General features: G+C 42.8%; 1 long non-coding RNA gene across 1 annotated transcript; it reads left to right on the top strand.

Annotated features, from left to right (window-relative positions):
* Positions 1–3,944: 3,944 nt before the first annotated feature.
* Positions 3,945–19,756, top strand: LOC105546237. Its single transcript, XR_001007061.1, has 4 exons — positions 3,945–4,161; positions 13,875–14,105; positions 14,749–14,874; positions 18,958–19,756. It is a non-coding gene; the product is annotated as an uncharacterized LOC105546237 (long non-coding RNA).
* Positions 19,757–21,869: the final 2,113 nt, after the last annotated feature.

Below are 21,869 nucleotides of genomic sequence, written 5' to 3'. Positions count from 1 at the left end.
AACCCCTATGGAAAATAGTATGGAGATTTCTCAAAGAACTAAAAATAGAATACCATTTGACCCAGCAACCCCACTACTGGGTAACTACCCAAAGGAACAGAAATCGTTCTGTCAAAAAGGCACCTGCACTCAAATGTTTATTGTTGCACTACTCACAATAGCAAAGAGGATGGAATCAACCTAAGTGCCCATTCATGGTGGGCTGGATAAAGAAAATGTGGTACCATGGAATATCCTGTGGCCCCATGGAATATTATGCAGCCCTAAAAAAAGAATAAAATCATATCCTTTGCAACAATATGGATGCAGCTGGAGGCCATTATCCTAAGTGAATTAACACAGAAACAGAAAACCAAATGTCGTATGTTCTCACTTATAAATGGGAGCTAAACAATAGGCATACGTGGACGTAAAGATAGAAACAGTAGACACTGGGGATTCCAGAAGGGGAGATGAAGGGAGTGGGGTAAGGGCTGAAAAACTACCTATTGGGTACTATGTTCACTATTGGGGTGATGGATTCAATAGCAGCCCAAACCCCGGCATTATGCAATATACACTTCTAACACACCTGCATAAGTATACCCTGAGTCTAAATTTTTTTTTTAAGTTAATTTTTTAAAAACTCATTTTCCATGACTGGTCATTTCTATTTAAGATTCTGTTGGTCAAAACTGCTATCTAGGCAGTTGCCAGTCCTTCAGGATTTCCAAGCAGAAACCATAATGAGTATTAAAAATCAGTGGGCTGGGAGCTCTAGGTCCCCAAACACCTTCACAGTCAACCATGTGATGTTTCTGATTGACAACCCACAAGCAGGGGTAAACTGCGGGGGTCCGCTGGACCAGAGTAGATTGCAGCCAGGCTGGCCTTCCTGAAAGATACACACACTGGTCCCCAGACCCTGGGAGCCCCCGCTCCCCCGACTGTTTATGTTTGCTATCACACACTGAGCAATCATGCGGTACACTTCACAGTCAGCAAGTTTATCTTGAGTTAAAGTTTGACCAGTAGAAACCAAGTTGTGTTTACCCCCGTTCTACAGCAAGTCATGTGCAAATAGCACCTGTGAACATTTTTCAGCACACATTCTGTACCCCCTCCATGGTTCTCATGGCAATGAATGTTGCGGGGAAAGCCAGCAAGTGTCAAATCTTTGGCAAATGTTAAAATCCTCTCCGGAAATGATTCACAATGACTGCCATCAGGGTGCATGGGTAATGACCATCTTTGTCATTAGCACACATTCTCTCTTCCCCAAAATGCAAACTCAACCCAGTAACCCCTCTACTAAACAGATTAGGAACTCTGAATGCTGTGACAAATATTTTCTCACTGTAATCAGAATAATCTACACTTATTTTTTTTTCATTGTTAGAATTTAAAAGGATTTTTATAGACTGGATTTCACAATACTTTCCAACTGTTGTATTTCGTATTTATGCATTGGTCACAATGTGTTAAGCACTAGTCTAAGTGCTTTCAAACATTATTAATTCATTTATTCCTTCTAACAACTTTGTGAGATAAGTACAATTACCCCATTTTACAGATCTGCAAACTGAGGTACAAAGAGATTCAGTAATTTGTCCAAGGTTATATACATTGCTAGTAAGTGGTAGAGCCAGTGAGTTGAACCCAGGCCCAGATGAAAGCAAGTATATACCCATTTTCCATGCTGCCTTACTGTGTAAATATAAGTATTGGTAATACTGTCTCTTTTTTTCCAAATAAATTGAAGCTGATTTTTAAAATATTTACTATATTAGTTTGCTAGGGCTACTATAACAAAGTACCCTAGACTGAGTGGCTTAAACAATAGAAATTTATTTTCTCACAATTCTGGAGGCTAGATGTCTGAGATCAAGGTGCCGTCAGGGTTGGTTTCTCTTTGCCTTATAGATGGCCACCTTCACCAGTTCACCTTACACAGTCTTCACCCTGAGTGCATCTGTATCGTAATTTCCTCTTGTTAACAAACACCAGTCATATAGGATTCGGGCTCACAGTAATGACCTCATTTGAACTTAATTACCTCTTTGAGACCCCATCTCCAAATAGAGTCCCATTCTGAGGTTAGTGGGATTAGGGGTTCAACATATGAATTTAGGGGGACATAATTCACTATAACATCTACCACACGGTCATAATGTGCTGGCTACTATATAAAATGTCAAAATGTTGAGCTCCAAGTTCTTTAAGAAGGCACAGTATTCATCGTGGACATTTATTTGAATGACAAAGTGGACATGGCTCTTGTTTCTTTCCTAGATAGTTGACTTGACCATGTTCTCCAATTTGAAGTGGGTACTATGACCGAGGCATAGTGCTTGCCATTGTTTCACCTTGACTTCCTCACTTTGTACACCAAGGGTGAGAAACTATTCATCTCTCTCTATCATCTATGTTTCATCTCTCTCTCTCTCTTTATCATCTATCTTTCATCCATGTAGCTATCTATGTATCTATTGATCTATCCAACTATCTGCATGTCAACCAGTCATCTCAATGGACCACAAATTAAGGAGTGAAGTAGTTGTCTTGTTAGTATGAGTGTCTTGGGCATGTCTTTAAAAAGACTCCATTTTAGTTTTCTCATTATAAAATGTGTCTCTTAAGCCAACTGTAGAAAGTATGACTTAGTATAAAGGGAAGGAGCTTTATGGCAGGAAATCTAAGGTAAGCCATCTTTTATGACTGGAAGTAAATCCCTGGGTACAGGGAAAAATCAGAGACGTGGAAATAATAGACGTGTGTATATGTAAGTATGAGATATTCATCTCACAGCGCCTGTCATGTAGGCGGTGATTTAAAAATATTAAAGGAAGGAAAACAGTATCCTGTCCCAGTTTTTTCCAACAAATGGCATAAACAGATACCTGCAATGATTTAGGTCCCTACAATGATTAAGCACATGTAACACTATAATTTTACTTCTCATATAAAAGCAAATATTATCCTGCCTCTCCTACTTCTAATTCTAATTCCCCAAGTAGAGCATGTCCTTCTTAACTGTGTTCATCACTTCTGCAATTACTGTGAATGTGGAAGTGCTATTTAAATAAATTTTAGAGCATTGTACAAGTGTTAGCATGAATGTTAGCCACTCCTTTCCCTTCTTTTGGTTTTGAATCCCAGGAAACTAAAAACAAAATTGGACATTAGTGAAATGAAGTTGCCAGGATAATGCTGAGTGAACTATGGCAATCCTTTGTTAACCCTGGTGTTATAATAATGAGGTTCAGCATTTGTTTTTTAAAATTTCAAAATCTGTGATCTTTTAGCAGATGTTGGGCTCAGTTCAGTATCCTTCAGAGTGATGACTTTCCTTTCTTGTAGGTTATGCATGCCATGATTGAGGAACTGCCTGTGTTCTACCCTTCAATGAATGGATAGAAATGTAGATCCAGAAAAGAAAAATGTGCCCTTAAGTTCCTCAATATTTTGGGAAATTGCCAAGTGGTTACTGTAGTAGATTACAGTATTGTTTGCAATTATTTGTCCTTTCTCCTTTAAAAGGATTATACATCCCTGCCTTAGACCCCTTATAGGTAAGTGTACTTCCCTGTCCCTATCAGACTTGGTCATGCAATTTTCATCCACCAATGACATGTGAGTAGACAAGGTACATGCCACTTAGGAGCAGAAGCTTTAAATGTGATCGTGTGGTTCCACTTGGTCTCTTGTTCTTCTGCCCTCTTCCAAGAGAAAAGTATTTTCCAGATAGGAGCTGCTCCTTCAGCTGTATCCTGGGATGACGAAACACATGGGACAGAGCCATAGCAGACTCATAGCCTACATGTATCATGAGCAGGAAATACATTGATGATCTAACTACTGAGATTTTGGGGGATTGTTTGTTATGCAGTGAAGCTGACTAATACAGTTACACAAGATTTTGCTGAGATTTGCACAGATAAAACAAGGGAGGATGTGAGTGCAAGAAGATGTTATACTTCACAGTAAGGGCTAGTTTCTAAACATGAAAGAACACATAGCTTATGTAACATGACATTTGTTGGAGAATATGCTCTAGAAAATCATGATATCACAGATATATACTAAATATCTGAAGGAGATTAAGGAGAAAACATTTCCAGCAGAGGAGTTCTTTAATATAGACAGAGCTTGTTTCAGAATTGGTATCTTCCTGAATATTTGGTTTATGTATATATTTTTACATATATATATGTGTGTAATTACTCAAACATAGTATCATTTTAAATTTTTACTCTCTAAACCCCATTTTTAATGAGTTCTTGATCTTGCCAACTGAGGTTCTGTTAACATTTTTCAGAAGTGTACAATAGGTTACAGATTATAGCTCTGCACGCCAGGAGGTTTAGTGGTAAGTGTTTACTGAATGTAAATATTACAAGGAGAAAACTGGAGCACCGTGATAAAACTTGAGCTTAGAATAGTACCTGCTATAGAGTAGATGCTAAAAAGTACTTATTGATTGACTGAGTAAATTATAATACTGTAGAGTTTAGGTAAGATAAGGGGTAACATTTGTCCTGAGGTTTGTTTGCTGTTTGTTTAATTATGAATTCTCTCCCTTCTCATCCCGTAAAGACTCTGGCTCAACTCCCTCTGGAGGAGTGAGGACCTCGTATAAGTCACTTTCTTTTTCTTTGTTTTCCTACACAGAAAGTGGGAATTGTAAGAGTGAGAAGAAAATGTTTAAAATGTTTGGAGAACTTTTGTGCTTTATAACTGTATTCCCTTGCCCCTTTTCCCCACTTGTTGAGTATTTGTGGCTTATTGCTGTTGTTTCTGTGATTGACTCGAAGTCCACTCTGATGGCTCCTGTTCTGCTCTCTACCTTATGCTGTGCTGGCATGCCTATGAGTGGGAGACCCCAATTCATAGTCTCGAAAGCTGTGTTGGAGGACAATGAATGGAGAGAATGCAGTCCTTGAAATTTGGAAATAGGTGGGATCCAAAGAGTACCCCAATATAGCATTTGCTTGTTGTTCATAAAACAGTTGTTGAATGCATGAATATATACTTTTTGAGACTGTAGGGATGCTTGTACGAAGAGCAGCTGAACACCTGGCGAGGATAGCAATTATTTGCATGTGTCCAGCTGTGTGCCTGTGCCAGGGCTAAGTCTCCTAGGAAACCAGAGTATCACCACATTGTGAGCCTGATCTCATGACGGTGGCAAGCAGTTTAGTTTCCTGCCTCCACCAGAGTGAGGGCACACTTGGTGTTAGTAAATTTCATAAAAATAACATTTTAGGTATTAAATAGATTTTAATTAAATGAATTATGTATTTCTGAAATTAAATAATTAACAATAATAAACCTCCTCATTTACCCTCAAATATTGAGGTAGTAAGAGAAGAGTAATCATTTAGGTTTATGCCTTTCTGGATATCAGTATTTAAGAGCGCCCAGGAATGGCTGAAGTTGTCTTTTCTCTGTCTGAACCCTCTCCAGTAACTTGCATGCCCTGTAAAGGCAGAAATTACACATGCCTGGTTCACTGCTAGGTCCTTGGTTACTACCTTGGTTCCCATCTTGTTATAGGCACTAATACAGACTCAGTGACTGCTCAATGAGCTGTACTGAGAGGGCCCAAAGCCATGACAGGCCTAGCCCACATCACTGCTTGGCAGGAGCTGCTCCTAAGTCAGTGTTGCCTTGGGGAGTCTGAGAAAACACCTAGGTGGATAAATTAGTACACTTCTGGCCAAAGGGCCTCACTGAAATCTCACCATAAATTAGTTGCAGGAAAAAAGCTCTTAAGGTGACTCACGCCTGTAATCCCAGCACCTTGGGAGGCTGAGCCAGGTGGATCACTTGAGGTCAGGAGTTCAAGACCAGCCTGGCCAACATGGCAAAACCCTGTCTCTACTAAAAATACAAAAATTAGCCAGGCATGGTGGCGTGCACCTGTAGTCCCAGCTACTCAGGAGGCTGAGACAGGAGAATCACTTGAGCCCAGGTAGTGGAGGTTGCGGTGAGTGGAGATCACACCACTGCACTCTAGCCTGGGTGACAGAGCACGACTCTGTCTCAAAAAAAAAAGAAAAGAAAAGAACACTTGATATTTAATGTTACACATGGACAGATATCTATAATATTAATAAGACCTTCCATTTGTTGAGCGATACTATGATTTAAACACTGACATTAATTCATTTAATGCTCACAAGCACTCTATGAGGTCTTTTGTAGGCTGCCTCTGCGATGGCCCTGTTGATCCTCACCTCCTGGCATTCACTTCCTTGTATAATCTCTTCTCCTTGAGTGTGGACTGGATTCATATACTTGCCTTGAATGAGTAGAGTATGTCGAAGTAATAGGATGTCCCCTTCAAGATCAGATTGTAAAAAAGTCTGTGACTTCTGTCTTTGGTGCTCCAGCTGCCATGCCATGAGCCACCCTGTAGAGAGGTCTATGTGACAAAGCACTGAGGGAAACCCCCAGCCAACAGCCAGTGAGGAAGTGGAACCCTCAGTCCAACAGACTCCGTTGGATGGAATCCTATTGGCAACCACATGCGTGGACTTGGAAGAGGATCCTGCCCCAGTCACACCTTCAGATGGGACTGCAGCCTCAGACAGCAGTTGGATTGCAACCTCATGAGATACTATGAGCCAGAAGCTCCTGACTGAGTCGTGCCTGGCTTCATAAACCACAGAAGTTGTAGCTAATACATGTTTATTGGTTCAAGCTGCTAAGTTTTGGGGTAATTTATCACACAGCAATAGATAACTAATATAGGTAGGTACTGGTATTATTTGTGTTTTACAGAAGAAGAACCTGAGGTTTGGAGAGGATAGGAAATGATGCAGCCAGGATGTGAACCTTCAAATATGACTCCAAGGACTGCGCAATTGATAACTAGAATCAGTTTTGGATAACGTTAAGCACATTACTGTTGTTCAGTCCAGCTTGGTACTGTGCAGAAACTTTGTGGTTCCAGACTTTAGAAAAGCTAGTATGAGCAGACAAAAGGATGGTTTCCTCCCAAGCCAGGTAAACATTTTAAAAGATACACAAGAAAAAAATTATAGATCATGCAGCAACAATAGAGCATTAACATTCCATTTCTAACAAAGATGATCTTAGTATTAGTCAGAGTTCTCCAGAGAGACAAAACTAATAGGAGACAGATAGATGGATGGATGGATGGATGGATAGATAGATAGATAGATAGATAGATAGATAGATAGATAGATAGATGATGGATAGATAGATAGACAGACAGGAGAGGATTATTAGGGGAATTGGCTTATGTGATTATGGAGGCAGAGAAGTCCCACGACAAGCTGCCCACAAACTGCATGCCCGTAGTGTGGCTCAGTCCAAAAGCCTCAGAACCAGAGAAGCCAATGGTGCAATTCTCAGTCTGAGGCCAAAGGCCTGAGAGCCCAGGGTGTCCTGGACTCTAAATGCTGAAAAGCCTGGAGTTCTGATATCCAAGGGTAACAGAAGCAGGGTGTTCCAGGTGCAGGAGAGAGAAAGAAAGAATTCTCCTTTCCTCTGCCTTGTGGTTCTCTATGGGCCCCCAGCTGATTGGATGGTGCCCACCTACACTGAGGGCAGATCTTTCCCACTCGGTCCACTGACTCACATGCCAGTCTCCACTGGAAACACCCTCAGACACACCCAGATTTGAGGCTTTACCAGCTCTCTAGGTATTCCTTAATCCAGTTAAGACCTAAAATTAACTATCACAGCTTCCCTGCCTTCCAGTCCACCACTCAAAAATAGCCATTCTCAGCAGTTCCTTCTGTTCTCTATTGCCTCAAAATTATGCAAAACACAGCAAATGTGGATGTACATTTGCATATATAAAAATATTGTGTGTGTGTGTGTATGTGTGTACACATATATATATACAGTTGACTCTAGAGCAACATGAGGGTTAGGGGCACCGATCCCCCAACACAGTTGAAAATCTGCATATAACTCTTGACTCCCCTAAAACATAACTACCAAAAGCCTATTGTTGATCAGAAGCCTTACCAATAACACAGTCAAGCAACACCTATTTTGTACGTTATATGTATTAGATGCTGTATTCTTAGAAAAAAGTAAGCTAGAGAAAAGAAAATCCTAAGGAAGAGAAAATATACTTACTATGTGTCGAGTGGAAGTAGATCATCTTAAAGGTCCTCATCCTCATTGTGTTCATGTTGAGTAGGCTGAGGAGTGGGGAGGAAGAGGAGGGACTGGTCTTGCTGTCTCAGGGATAGCAGAGGTAGAAGAAAATCTGTGTATAGTGGACCTGCACAGTTCAAACCCATGTTGTTCAAGGGCCAATTGTGTACACAACACCACACACACACACACATACACACGATTATGCACAAAAATTTGGGATCATGGTTATTTCTATTATTTATTGCTACATAACAAATCACCCCCAAACATAGTGGTCTAAAACAGTAGCAAGCGTTTCTCCTCAGTCCTGGTTTCTGTGGGTCAGGAATGTGGAAAGAGCTCAGCAGGCTGGCCTGGTATTGCTTGTGCAGGGGCAGGCAGGGACTAAAGCTGGAGCACCTGGGTACATCTCTCTCCCCATCATCTTTCCACTTGTGTTAGTTTGGGCTTCCTCATAGCATGGTGATCTCAGGCTGCCCACTTAGCCACTAAAGGCTTAAGAACAAGTATCCTAGCAACAAGGCAGAAGATGCATCACTTTTTATAGCCTAGACTCAGTATCATATATTATCATTTCTCTCCTCCCCTATTGGTCAAAACAACCACAAAACTTGCCCAGTGTGAAGGGGATTTCATCTCCCAATGGAAGAAGTGTCAAAGAATTTGCAGACAAAGTTTTAAATTTCCATAATGATATACTCATACCACTCTAATGTAGAGTAGGTGCACACATCCAAGAAAGTCTCTAAAATAATTCAGGGGTATAAAAATATAGTAAAGCTTATATTTCTTTGTTTTAATTCACCCCTTTTGCTTTATTTTTGTATCTCTTTATGTACATATACATGTATATGTTCTATAAATAAATAAATACATTGGGGAATGTGCCCAAAAGTTTTACACAATTTAAAAACTTTGTCAGATATTGTTAAATATGTTGCCCTTGCTTCTTTATTTTCTACTTATTAAAATTAAAAATCCTTTATATGCAAACTCTACCCATCAACTTTTCACCTTTTTAAAACCTGCTTCATAAAGTTCTGTTGTCTAAGTAGTCACAGCTGATGGATATTTAGGTAAATTCCAGTTGTTTCCACTATTATAAGCAATGCTGTAATGTACATCCTTGTCCTACATATTTTGGTATAATTTTGTCAAGGCAGTAGTAGTCTAAATTCAAGCAGTGGAATTCCTAGAGCAAAGGGAGCATACATTGAAAATTACAGTTGATATTGTTAAATTGCTCTCAGATGAGTCTATTAATATTAGCAACATGACCCCAGTTAACAGTCCCCATAACAATATTTGTGAGTTCCTTTCTCCACATTTCTTCACAGGCACTAATTATTTTAAAAACTTTACAGTCTGTGCCAATTAGGTGAACAATGGTATCCTGTTATGATTTGGATATGCATTCTTCATGTCAAGTGAATGTGCTTAGCACACATTTGTGTGACTTTTCTTATAAACTGCCCATTCATATTCTTTGCCCAATTTTTAATTTATTGATTCTTGCCAGCTTTTTGTTATTGGTTTGTACCAGCTTTTTATAATTTAAGAAAATTAACCCTGTGTTTCTCATATATGTTGCAAGTATTTGCCCCGATTGTCACATTTTTAAAAGTAATTTTGTCATACAAAAGTATGTATACTTTTATGGTATTAAATTTGTAATTTTTAAATCTGTGGCTTCTACACCAGAAAGGGCTTCGCTATACAAAGATCATCAATAAACACACTCAGGATTTTTCAAATCTTAGGGTTTCATTACCTTTAAGTTTTTTATCCACGTGGAATTTATTGGGGGAAAGGGTATGGTAAGAATGAGCTTAGGCCAGGCGCGGTGGCTCACACCTGTAATCCCAGCACTTTGGGAGGCCGAGGCGGATGGATCACCAGGTCAGGAGATGGATCCTGGCTAACACGGTGAAACTCTGTCTCTACTAAAAAAAAAAATTCAAAAAATTAGCCGGGCATGGTGGCGGGCGCTTGTAGTCCCAGCTACTCGGGAGGCTGAGGCAGGAGAAAGGCGTGAACCCGGGAGGCGGAGCTTACTGAGTCAAGATCACGCCACCGCACTCCAGCCTGGGCGATAGAGCAAGACTCCGTCTCAAAAAAAAAAAAAAAAAAAAAAGAACGAGCTTAATTTTCTTTTTTTTTTTTTAAGTGGCTAGCCACTGGTTCCAATACTATTTGTTGAATAGCCCTTCTTTTCACCTCTTACAAGCAGCACTTGCTACTTTCACCTGATCCTCACTCATCAAGTGTCTAATGCTTACCACTTTGGGTAGATGATGACAATGACCTATAATTAGGGCAGAAGCTACTGTTTCTACAAAGAGAAGGCCCTTTATATAACTTCTTACTACAAGCACATACATGCCCTACCTTAGAGGTTAAGCTGATCTGTCCACCCACCCCCACCCCCAGCCTCTCTGAGATAATTTTCCTTATGCATATTTGACAATTCTTGCCCACTTGATTTTTTTTTTTTTTTTTTTTTTTCCCTGAGACAGCGTCTTGCTCTGTTGCCCAGGCTGGAGTGCAATAGCACGTTCTCAGCTCACTGCAACCTCTGGCTCCCGAGTTCAAGCAATTCTCCTGCCTCAGCCTCCCAATTTGCTGGGATTACAGATGCCCACCACCACACCCATCTAATTTTTTTGTATTTTCAGTAGAGAGTTTTGCGATTTTAGGCAGGCTGGTCTCAAACTCCTGACCTTAGGTGATCTGCTGCCTCGGCCTCTCAAAGTGCTAGAATTACAGGCGTGAGCCACAGCGCCCAGCTACCACTTGATCATTTTTTGAGTCAGTGCTCTAGGCACAACCACTCTGTAAGTCACTTTCACAAAGTGCTCTTCAAGATTATTCATGTTCACCTCAATAGATGCAGAAAAAGCATTTGACAATGTGCAACATTCTTTCTTGATTAAAAAGTCTCAACGCTTTAGGTATAGAAGGAAATTTCCTCAACATAATAAAGGCCATTTATGAAAATCCCAGAGACAGCAACATAAGCAGTGCGAAAAATGGAAAGCTTTTCCTCTAAGATCCAGTACAAGGCAAGGATGCCTATTTTTGCCACTTCTGTTCAACATAGTATTGAAAGTACTAGCCAGAGCAGTCAGATAAGAAAAAAATATGAAGGGCATCCAAATCAGAAAAGAAGTAAAATTATCCCTGTTTACTGGTGACATGATCCTATATGTAGAAAACCCTAACAACTTCAAACACACACAAAAAAACCTGTTTAATAAACGAATTCAATAAAGTTGGAGAATACAAAATCAACATACAAAAATCAATACCTTTCTTCACAACAATAAAGACTTATCCAAAAAATAAAAAATAAAGAAAACAATTTCACTAATAACGTTAAAAAGAATAAAATAATTAGGAATAAATTTAACCAAATAGCTGAAAGATCTGCACACTGAAAATTATAAAACATTGATAAAAAAATTTAAAATGACACAAATAATGGAAAGAGATCCCATATTCATGGACTGAAAGAATTAATATTGTTAAAATGTTCATAGTACACAAAGCAGTATGAAGATTCAAAGCCATCCTTGTCAGTATTCCAATGGCATTTTTTACAGAACTGGAGAAATCAGTTCTAAAATCTGTATGGAATCACAGAAGACCCCAATAGCCAAACTTATTAAGAAAGAAAAACGAAGTTGAAGGCATCATACTTGGTGATTTTTATATTTTACTACAAATCTATAGTAATCAAAACAGTATGGTATTGACATAAAAACAGACACATAAACCAACAGAACAGAATAGACAGTCCAGAAATAAACCTAAGCATATACAATCAACTAATTTTTGACAAGAGCACCAAGAAGGTACAACGGAGAAATCAGCCTCTTCAGTAAATGGTATTGGGAATGCAGGATATCCACATGAAAACGAATGAAATTAGACCCCATCTTACAACAGACACAAAAATCATCTTAAAATAGATTAAAGATCTAACACCTGAAACCATAAAACTCTTAGAAGAAAATAGGGGGAAAGCTCCTTGACATTGACCTTGGCAATGATTTTTTTGAATATTACATCAAAACCTCAGGCAACAAAAGCAAAAATAAATAGGTGGGACTATATCAAATTAAAAATTTTCCACACAGCAAGGAAAACAGTCAACAAAATGAAAAGAATAGAGCCTATGGATTGTGAGAAAATATTTGTGTACCATATATTCATTACTGCGGTTTTTGCCATTACTTTTAATGGCATTAATGGCGGTTTCTGCCATTACTTTTAATGGCAAAAACCACAATTCCTTTTGCACCACATGAGATTTGATACAGGGTTAATATACAAAATATATAAGGAACTCACACAACTCAAAAGCAACAAGAAGAATAACCCAGTTAAAACATGGGCAAAACACCTGAACAGACATTTCTCCAAAGAAGACATAAAAATGGCCAACAGGCGTATGAAAAGGTGCTCAGCATCGCTAATTATCTGAGTAATGCAAATCAGACCCTCAATGTGATATCACCTGACATCCATCAAGATGATTATTATCAAAAAGAAGAGATAACAAGTGTTGGAGAGGGTGTGGAGAAAAGGGAATCCTTATACATTGTTTGTAGGAATATAAATTGGGACAGTCGTTATGGAAAAAATTGCAGGGGTTTCTCAAAAAAACTAAAAATAGAGCTACCTATCACATGACTCAGCAATCTCTCTGCTGGATATATGCCCAAAGGAAATTAAATCAGTACCTTACAGAGATACCTGTTCTCCCATGTCCATTGCAGTATTATTCACAATAGCCAAGATATGGAAACAACCTAAGTGTTCATCAACTGATGAATGGATAAAGAAACTGTTCATCAGAGGGATTTGGGAAACACAGCTTCCCTGTGTTAACACAGCTTATTGAGGGATTATAAAGGTCAGCCAAAGGAAAGGACACAATCACGGTCTAACTCAGACCACAGACCAGTATGGCTTAAATAATCTCCTTAATCAGTATGCTTTTATGCACACACACACACACACACACACACACATATATAGTGGAATATTATACCACCTTTAAAAAGGAGATGCTGCCATTTTTGACAACATGCATGAACCTGGAGGACATTATGTTAAGTGAAATAAGCCAGCCACAGAGAGAAAAATACTGTGATTCATCTTATATGTGAATCTAAAAGAGAAGTTAAATAAGTAGAAAAGAGACAGTAGAATGGCTGTTACTGGGGATGGAAGAGGGAGAAATGGGGAGAGGTCGAAGGGTGCAAATATACGATAAATCTAAAGGCATAGTGTACAGCATAGTAATATTATATTGTATACTGGAAATTTGTGAAGAGAGTAGATTTTAGGTGTTCTTATCATACACACACACAAAATAACTATGCGAGATGATGAATATGTTAATTTGCTTGACTGTAGTAACGATTTCACTCTGTATATGTGTGTCAAAACATCATGTTGTATGCCTTAAATATAGATAATTTTGTTAAAAAGGGAAAAACTACCAATGAATAAAATGGAATTTTTAAAACACCATTTGTCTCTGTACAGTTGAATCGCTGTAGGAGTTGACATTGACATGACCCTTCTCTTTATGAAGGCACGTGGCACTTTGCACTGCATCATGAATCCTTTTGGTTTGGTGGGGTGGGTACCCCCACCCTCTATGTATGTAATAAAAACTAGGATTATGCTGAAGTTCCCTTTACCTCACGGTTGTTTTTGTTTCTTTCAATTGCCTAATCTAGGCTGCTTGGAAAAAGTTATGTTGGTGCCGGGGTTCAGCCCTCGCCTGGACAGAGGTGGCCACTAGAGTCATTAGCATGGACATTGGCACCAGTGACTACGTAGATCCCAGGATCGTAGCCAGTGACCTGGGCTGCCTCCAGAGACCACTTGAGAGGTGCAGAGACTGTGGGCCAGCCCCTCATTCTTGTCTGAGACAGTGACATCCTCTCCACTCTGCACAGCTAGCAGAGGTGGCAGCTGGGTTCTCCCACACCCTGCAGCAAATCAGAAATCCCAGGGTAAGGACAGGAGGATAGAGTTGCTGTGCCAGCTCAGCACCCACTCCTCCTGTGTGCCGAGGTGGGCTGCTGAGATCCCCCAGCAGTCTGGGCTGGGCAAGAACTCAGATTTCCACCTGAGGGTGGAGAAGCTTCAGAGTTCAACCGCTGGCCAGCAGAGTCCTGTGAGAAAGGGCAGTGCTTGCAGATAAAATCTCAGCCAATGGGGCTGTGCAGGTGGCCCCAAGGCCTCTGGCTCCACAGATAAGAATCAGAAGCACAGCCACCTCAATTTGAAAACAATTTGAGTTATCACACTAATTAAAGGGGTCTGCAGGCACAAGACCTGACTAGATTTAGATCCCTAAGGTTAACAAAAATCAGATGGTTGAGAATAAGAATTTCACATAAATAGAAATATGAAAGTACGATGTGCCACTGAGAAGTTGCCATGATTTTTTCTTTTCAGGCTGTGGATAATTTCCATCATCAGATACATGATTTCTGACGTGGGGAGGGGTGGGGATGTGAATAGGGCCACCGACTTTTTTGTTCATTTAAAATCACTATAATTTGCTGAAGAAGGTTGAATGACGCCTACATTTTTTTAAGGCAGTTCTGAAATGAATGGCTTCATTTAATCACAAAAGAAGGAATACCAGCAAGACCACCCAGGCCCCAGCTCCAGTTTTTCCTAAAGAATTTGGCCGCATCTCCCTTTTTGAAGGCAGAGTTTCATCTTGTAATTAGAAGATTCCTTTGTTTCTTTAATGATCCTAAAGCACTGGTGTCATCTGAGGGAAATGACCTTTTAGGTAACAACAGCAGCCATCACTTGGGGGCTTTCAGTGTAAGAGGACCACACTGAAGTCACAGGCTATGAGGCTGTCCTATGAGGCAGGTGAGGCTCCCTGGGCAGGTAACAGGTGGGGAAGAGGCATCCAGGCACATGTCGTCCTGTGGTTCACAAATGTGTGACCACCACTACCTACAGAAGGCCGACAAAAACCATTTTGCAAAAAGAGAACCATGACTGTTTGGATCTTGAAAAGTTTAAATGTCCTCGTCTCCTCCCCAGGCGGCCATGAGCATCTGAGGCCGGCGCCTGTGGCAAGACGTAGCAATGAGCCACCAGGTCCCTGAGGTACTATGTTGAATTTCTCAATCTGACTTTGTTTAGTTTGGGGAAAACATTTTTTTTTGGTCCTGAAAAAAAAAATCACTGTGGTTTCTCTCCTACTCCCGCCCTCTGTAATCGCCACTTGCAAGAGTTTCACCATTTTCCCAGAAAACCAAAAAAATGAGGATGCTGGGCAGACATTCTTTGTTTCTTTTCTTCCATCTCCCTCTGCCCTGGGCAGTCTCGTCTGCCCGCTGTCCCTACACCTCCTTCCTTCATGCTGGGCTCGCCTCTTTCTCCTTACCAGATTTCCTTTTCAGAATCCAGCTCAACCCTCACCTTGGTAAATAACGCCTCAGTAGACTTAGAGGTAGCCTGGGTCCTTCCGCCCGTACGGTGCCAGCACACCCTCGGCCCCATCACAGGCTCAGGCTCAGCCAGCTGTGGGCAGTTCACTGCTTCCCCTCTGCAGCACCCCCTGGTCATCCTGCTTGATGTTTCCCTTCTCCCTGTGGGCACTTGTAAGTCATCAACTCACTCATCAACCAACAGCTCTTGAGCTCCCACTAAGGATCAATTGCACTGTGCAATATTATTTTGCACCTGCCCTTTTGGAAGCCTTCTAATGTCATTTCACATGCATAGGCACGCAGGCTTCTCTCCTCCACCACATGTTGTCAACTGAACTATTCCTGTCCTTTCTACTCCCTTTACCAGGGTGGTGTCAGGAGTGAGTAGCACATTAGTCAAAGCCCCTGCATTCTCTTAAATGGTTCTGCTACTGACTCACTATGTGAGTGTAGACAAGTCACTTCCCTTTCTCAGCCCTAACTTCTCCAGCCATAACATGCTCTCTGTACGTCTGGAAAGAACACAGCTAGAATGAATGGGATGTCCTCTATACACAGGGCAACTCCATAATTCATTGTCCAGTTTTCACTTTCGAGAACAACAGGGGGTGTTTTCATGTGTATAACAGGACAGGCTTAAACAGGTTTGTCCCTGGCAAACCCGGGGTGTGTGGTGCATGCCAGTTTCTGGGATCTCAGGTAAAAATGGGGATAGGAACAGATATTCCTCAGCTTATCACTTCCTACTTCACAGAGATAGAATATCAGCAGCTTGCTGCAGTCTGAGCTATTAGGTTTGCTCTAGGGAAGGAGGCAAGAAATTCAGACTATCTTTCAAACATTTCTGACCTGTGTGCAAAAACAATCAGACATAACTCTCCAGCACCCACAGGGTGATCTGAGACATGGTGAGTAAAGATGAGCAAGACTGGAAACCCCGTCTCTACTAAAAAATACAAAAACACTAGCCGGGCGTGGCAGCGGGCGCCTGTAGTCCCAGCTACCTGGGAGGCTGAGGCAGGAGAATAGCGTAAACCCGGGAGGCGGAGCTTGCAGTGAGCCAAGATCCGGCCAGTGCACTCCAGCCTGGGCGACAGAGCGAGACTCTGTCTCAAAAAAAAAAAGAGCAAAACTGTTAGGGTGACAAAGAAAGCTCTTATTTGTGCATTATAAGTCCCAGCCTCAAACTTGCCATGCCATGCCATGCCCCTCTGAAATTTAAAACACCCTGATACCAAGCACTCGCCTATTTCAGGTGTCTAAAATAACACCTGGCCAAGTTAATTAAGTTGGGCCAGAGGAAGAGCTAACAGGACCCCAGCATGGCTCTAAGGGGTCTTAATAACTTCTGAGAATTCAGAAGTGGAAGTGTTTGCGTATAAGAGCTACATCTGGGCCTGCAGCTCTCAGGGCCCTTGACTTAATTCCTTTTGGGGAGGAAGAGAGAACCAGGATATAACATGCAACCACAATCAGGAATCAGCAGAAACAGAGCCACCCATGCTTGGCTCAGAAACCAGATACCAGGCGCTAGGCAGGAATTCGCCCCTGGGAAGCTGTTGCTTAATCCTCTAGTTCCTGAGGCTCCTGGCCTCCTTGACAAAGGCCAAGCCAAACAGGGATCCCAGGTGAGGCCAGGCTGCCCAGCCAGTGCCAGCTCATTCAGGGTTAGATTAGGGCTGGGAGGAGCCCAGGCAAACCTTCAGGATGTCAGGCGCTGAACAGAATCCCAGAGGTAGGCAAGTTTCTGCAGCTCCAATAATCCAGTGGAAAAGTGCTAATTTCCCAGAGGCCTTTCATCAAAAGGCCCAAGTCGTCTTTGGCCTGAGTCTAGCTAGAACCACTGGGATCTGGGATGAAATTGAGCAATTGCAGGTCTTGCTATTGAGAGAAGAGAGGTTTGGCTACAACTGGGTCCCAGTTGACCAGGTCACAAGGATCAGCCAGTTCCTAGGTGCAGAGTTGGGATCCACGGCCTTTGCCCCTAAGCAGCCCCACTGACACCTCCAAGGAACTGTTTTATTATAAAAGGGAGGGGGAAGGGAAAAGAGTTTCTTCCATTATCAAAGGTGGAGGGTAGGGAGAAGAAGAACAGGAGATGGTTGTCTGAGTATATTTATTTTCTTCTAAAATGTAAACTGAACTGGAAATGCCTACAGAAACACACAGGCACTTTGATCATCAGCCCATTGGGTGGGCAACATGTCTAATCTCTGCTCTGCCCTGCACACTGCAGGTACTTGACAGCTGGATAACCACATCTGCACCATGGTGGTGGCCACATTTATTGGCTTTGTGACATTCATCAGGGCTTCCTTTTTATTAAAAATGCATGGGCTGCAGCTATTTGGAAGGACACCAGATATATTCACTCCAGGTAGAAAACATTTCTCCTTTCTCCAGGAACCCAGATCTTGGAGAATACAGAGAAGGGAGTGGGCAGAGAGTCTCTGGTGGTGGAGGTGGGACACAGAGCCGAGCTGTCCCCAGGTTAGGTGTCTCAGATGAAGGAAGTCCCCCAGAGTGCATTTCTTCCTGGAGTGATTCTGCCGTTATTGACTGTGATGGTAAAGAAATGACTGTGTATTTTCCATTTATTTACTCCCATACATTCTCCACTTTAATGCAGGGAGGTAAGATTAGGGAACTGGCCCATTTCGTCCTTTGATTTCTTGTCACTCAGCCCCAAATGTAGCAGCTCAGTGGACAAGCTGCTCCCAGGGAATGACAAACAGCTTGAACATTCCAAGGGGGTAAAAGTTGATGGTGGCAGGTGAGAGAGGCCAGTGCGGGAGGAAAGAACGGGTCCTGAGGAGCCTCCTCCTCAATTCTGTTCATTTTGTAAAACTCGAGATTTTTCCTCTTCCTTCCCTTGGCGTTGAGGCTGTCCCAGTAGACACAGGGAGATTGGGGCAGGGCTGGAGCACTGCGGATGCTCTGATGAGTGAGAATGAGTCACCCGCTCAGGCCTCTTTCTAGTTAAGCAGAGGTAAAGGCCCAGTTTTGTAGTAGCCGGAGTGTGGGGATCCCTCGCACTGATCTGCGTACAATGGGCCGACGGCAAGCCCTGAGACTCTCAAGTCTCATCCCCAGTGGTCTACCGAGCTGCGCATGGCTAGCTTCCCTGAATTCACTCCAAAGTCCCAGTCAAGCCCCTCCATGCGTTACAGGTAATTAGGCAAGAAAGGGGCAGAAGAGAGCTCTCCCCACCACCCACTAGAAATCTCGGTGATGATTCGGCAATTATCGGCAATTATCGCATCGCCTCTCTAAAAAACGACAATTCCACCGCACCAGAAGAGACCATTTCCTGATGGTCCGCACCTGTTAACATCAAAATGTTGATTGAATGCAGGCCCCAGGCAGAAGCAACTTCCTGGGCATGCGCGTTAAGAGACAAAAATGGTGACGTTTGACGACCACTCCACCAAAAAAGGGAAGAAAGCCTCAGAGGGGCCTGCGTGGAACTCCCCAAACACACTGCGCATGCTCCATCCCAAAGGGTAAGGCGAGCACTGCGCATGCAGGAAACCCACCCTGTAAGGGAAGAATCCTGGGGAAGACGCGAGCCTATGAAGTCCCAGGATCAAGGTTAAAGACCCTCTTTTTTTTTTACTGTCTTCTTGTGCTCTCTTTTCTCTCGTGGACCTTCAGGCGCCTGCGTGGGTCTCTTTCAAGCGAATTTTCCTTTCTTTCCTGTTCTAAAGCCTTTTAACTAAACTTCCACTCCTGCTCTGAAACTTGCTCGGTCTCTTTTTCTGCCTTACGCCCCTCCGTCGAATTCTTTCTTCTGAGGAGGCAAGGACTGCAGTTGCTGTGGACCCATAGGGATTCGCCCTTGGTAACTCGGGGTAACTCGGGTGTCTTGCACTGCTGACATAGGTAGCAAGTCCTGTCTTCGGGTTGGCAGGCACCACGGCTGACACCACATGCGCAGAGAGAGGGGAAAGACCAAGAAGTGACTCATGACATCACCCTCGTCTCTGGAAGACAAGATGTTGGTCTCGTCAGGTGCCTTGCAGTCTTCAGTGTTGGCTGCAGCCAGAGCCCCAGCAATGCAGACCAGGATGAGGGAAAGCAGCTGGAAGAGGCCTACAGCATTTTTTATTAATAAATCCAGAGAACGTGTTATATAAAGTGTAAGACAATCACCATTGCATGCATGTATTCATTCACTCATTCAGCAAGGAATTTTCCATTTCTTTATAAATGAGTAAAAGGTACAGGCTGGGTGGCCTTGGACAGTATCCGATTAATGAAAGACAGATTTGAATAAAAATGTGTAAGGTCTCAAATACCAGGCTACTTACTGCCTTACACGGTATTCAGAGGGGAGCCTTTGAAAGTTTATAGCGAGAAGGAAAACAAATATGATTTTCTGGTTCCTAATACTTTCCCATGGATAGTAACAGTTTGCCTACAGATTCAGCAAACCATGGTGTTCTGTAAGATGCATGGACTGTTCTGAGCACCAGGACGCTGGCTGCAAGCTGCGGGGCCCTTCGTCCACCGGGGTCTGTCCTGGTCCCTAGGCGAGCTGTGGCAGGGTCTCTCTGGCGGTCCACACAAGTGGCCTGGGGCAGGCGATCAGGAAGCAGAGGCAGAGCAGCTGGGGGAGGACTGGGATGACTGAACCTCTCCTGCTTAGGTTCAGGGGCCCTCCCTTGAAGGTGCGGCCTGTATGAGACTTGGATCCACAGCCTGGTAACCAAAACTGGCACACCCAGCACAGTCACCTCCGCGGCAGCGCGTGACCTACATCAACCAGTCAGCAGCTCTTATTGAGGAGCTCCTAGGTCCAAGTGCCTGTGCAGCATGACGGGGAGGGGGGCTTACCTACATTGAATTAGCAAAGTGAGATATACACACATGAGACGTTCCAGAAGCAGCAAAGGATCACGGATGGTTGCAGAAGCTGAGTGGGGTGGAAGGAAGGACTTGGAGAGGAGGTGGCACTGGAGCTGGGAGTTGAGGGAGAACTAGAGGGAAATTAGGAAACCCGAAGATGAGAGGGTGTTTTGGGCACGGTGAGGAAAAAGGAGTGGGAGAACATGTGTGAGCTATGCTCCAGAGAAGTGAACACTCAGTATGGCAGAGCCCGCTTTGGGGGCGGGTGGCGTTCATTTGCCATTAAGGTGGCAAAGCTAGGTTTAAACCAGCCTTTTGATGTTTCTGAAAGTCAGGCTGAAGGTTTGGACGGTCTTCAGAGAAGAACCATGGAAAGTTTGTGGCAAAGAAACCAGATTCAGTGAGACGGTGTTGGTGGAGAATTCAGCCTGTGCCAGGGATTGTGTTAGGGACTGGGGGTTCGACCGTGTTAAGACACGCTCTCTGTCTTTAGAGAGTTTCTAACTGGGGGAATAAGACACATAAGAAACAGATATTTTTGGTTTCACGTGATAAGGGCTGTGGTACAAATATTCAGAGGTTGTTGTTGCAGCTTAGGAGAAGGGAAGGACACCTGGTTGTGTGGAACACAGGGAGGGAAGGGGAGGGAGGCAAGTGTGAAAGTCAGTGTACGCAATGGGAGGGTTTGTACCTTCTCCTGAGGGCGAGAGGCAGGGAAGAGGTGGACCAGACTTGGACTCCAGCCTGGGGAGTGGCAGGGAGGATGCCGGAGCGATTCGGGAGGTGGATGAACCAGGTCAGGGTGGGAGAGAGTGGGAAGTGGTCGTTGATTGAGGTGAATGAGTCCAGCAGCCCTCTGACGAGTGGACAGAATGGACGGGAAGGTACTAGAAGGTAAAGACACCCATCAGGAAATGAAGGACCTCGTACAAAGTGAGAAGAGCTGGAATGGAGAAGGAACAAGACAAATAGGCTCTTGGAATGGTCCAGCTACCTTGCTGAGAGTGGCCTGTGAAAGGGGCGATCTTACTGCAGTGAGGTTTCTCTTAAATAAGTCTGCTCCTTTCTGTTACATCAAAAGAAGAAGAAAATTCCTCAAAACCGCCCGAAGACCACCAGTGCTAACACTTTGGAAACATTTCCTTCAGATCATTTTTCCTGCATCGATTTGTGTTTGGTTTTAACATGGTTCTAATCACACTGTGGATCTTTGCTGCCTTTAACATTCTAGTGTGTATATTTCTCTGCATGTTAAATTTATCCTGGCTATGACAGATGTTCATGTTTTTAGGTAGATTTACGTGAAGAGGCTCATTTGCCACTTTTCGTTTCCTGCTTCACAGCAAACTTTGCAAATATTGCTCCATTCCCTTTCTTGCCTCCCATCCCCCCCTTCACTCACTCACTCACCTCACTCAC

This window comes from Mandrillus leucophaeus, unplaced genomic scaffold, assembly GCF_000951045.1.
Source record: "Mandrillus leucophaeus isolate KB7577 unplaced genomic scaffold, Mleu.le_1.0 Scaffold350, whole genome shotgun sequence".
Lineage (NCBI taxonomy): Eukaryota > Metazoa > Chordata > Mammalia > Primates > Cercopithecidae > Mandrillus > Mandrillus leucophaeus.
This window is presented reverse-complemented; position numbering and strand designations above follow the sequence as displayed.